The sequence below is a fragment of the Arachis hypogaea genome, chromosome 15, assembly GCF_003086295.3.
Source record: "Arachis hypogaea cultivar Tifrunner chromosome 15, arahy.Tifrunner.gnm2.J5K5, whole genome shotgun sequence".
NCBI lineage: Eukaryota > Viridiplantae > Streptophyta > Magnoliopsida > Fabales > Fabaceae > Arachis > Arachis hypogaea.
The window spans coordinates 107,206,968-107,209,173 of NC_092050.1; positions in this window are offsets into that span (position 1 = coordinate 107,206,968).

Genomic DNA, 2,206 nt, shown 5'->3' on the forward strand with positions numbered 1-2,206 from the left:
TTGGAAAATCCCCTTTTCAGCTGCTATATGGCAAATCTTGTCACCTCCCTGTAGAGCTTGAGCATAAAGCTTTCTGGGCCACTAAACTCCTCAAAGCTTTCTGGGCCACTAAACTCCTCAATCTCGATTCTCAGGCAGCAGGGGAAAAAAGACTACTGCAACTAAATGAGTTGGATGAGTTTAGGCTAGAAGCTTATGACAATGGTAAGATATACAAGGAAAAGGCCAAGAGGTGGCATGACAAGAAGATCTCAAAGAAGGAGTTCAAACCAGGACAGCAAGTACTCCTATACAACTCCAGGCTCAAAGTTTCCCCTGGCAAGCTCAAATCCAAATGGACTGGTCCTTACTTGGTGACAAAGGAATTGTTAGACGAAGCAACAAAAAGCCAGTTCACAGCAAATGGGCACAGGGCGAAACCTTACTTGGGAGGTCAATAGGACAAAGAAAAAGAGGCTCAGAACCTGAGCTGAGCAAGAATGGAGAATGTCAAGCTAATGACAATAAAAGAGCGCTTGTTGGGAGGCAACCCAACCTGAGGTAGTTTTCTTTTCATAGCTAATTTAATAAAACGATTGAGTGGTTTTATTTGTATTGCAAGGAGCTAAGTTTGGTGTTGCACACCAAAACAATTTAAGGGAGAGTGAAGGACACTAAGTTTGGTGTTCCACCGAAAATCTCATTTAAAAATACATTCTCACCTTCTGCATAAAGGGTTGCTAGCTCCAAGCAATCAAGTAAACCATTGAACCATTGTCAGTCTTCTAGTTTTTAGTTATATCACCTTTAGCAAAGATAGAAGGATTTCACATATGGTTAACTTGATACATAAGAAACATTGGCAAGGAACTAAGTTTGGTGTTCACACACCAAAGTAAGTTCAAAATGCCCAGAAATAAGTCATGTTAGCTAACCATTTGCTTAAGGGCTTGAGAAACAAGTAACTTGTGAGGATTATGCAGGAAAACATTCAATCTGTGGAGGGAGCCTGCATCATTGTCCAAAGGAAGTGCAACAAGGAAAAATAATGATGATAGAAGAAAAAGCTGAGAAGACATTTCCAACAGGTTGTATTGACACTTAATCCTTGTTGTTTGAAGTACTTTAATTTGGAAATTCCTATATGTCTTGCTGAAGTGTTCAATTAAGTGCAAGTGGAGATGTTTGCTAAGAATGCTAGCCTATATATTGTGATTGTCATCCATCATTAGCTTGAATTTTGTTTTGTTCCTTTCTGCAATAAATAAAAGAAAAATGTTTGATTTAGATAAGCAAATGTCAAATGTTGTAGAAATTAGAATGAAATTCAGTGGTGGTACTTGTTTGATTTAATGATTTGCTCAAATAACAAAAGCTGCATAATAACATGTTCTTTGAAGTATGAATTATTTTGCTGCTATAAAGACTTTTATTAATGAAATTCCCTTGAGAATGAAGCAAAAATAAGAAAGAAAAAGAAAAGGAAAAGCCAAGAATTGGCAAGGAAACAAACAATAAGGCTAGACACCAATAGCTTGGACCCTAGGACACATGCCTGTGGTGTTTTTGTACTGGGATATGCTTGGACAAGTAGGTTTTGAGGAGTATTTTGAAACTTGGCCACTTAGATCAACTGATCTGGGATTGCCAACTGAAAGTCCACTATCAAGAGCAACCTAGTTACAAAATATTTAGTAATCTAAAGAGATGCTGGGCATCAATGCTCCTAGGAAGAAATTGTGAGCCATGTGTCTGTGGTGAAGAAATGTTGAGCAAAATTTAGCCAAAAAGGCCGCTGCAACATTTGCCACCAAGCTTTCATTAATAAATAAGCTATCTGAAGCAAAAGAAAGAAAGAAAAAGCTAGAAAGGGATCAAGCAAAAGCAAGGCATTATAGCAGCAACTCTAATGAACCTTTAAGGAATCATTTCTTATCTGTCAGCAAGTAATAAATGAGCTACCATTGTCTGCATAAAACCCCATGAACCAAGTTCAATTATCTGCTAAATAAGGACATGCATACTTCTCTGTTTCATTTTATTTTCTCTTATGTTTAGTGCTTGCTTGGGGACAAGCAAGGTTTAAGTTTGGTGTTGTGATGACAAGTCATCTTATGCTAGCTTTTCAAGCATTTTTCACTTGTTTCATTAGGTTTTATGCACTTTCTTGCATTAGAAGTAAGTAATTTGAAGTGGTTTTACATGGTTTTGTTGAATCAATCAACCA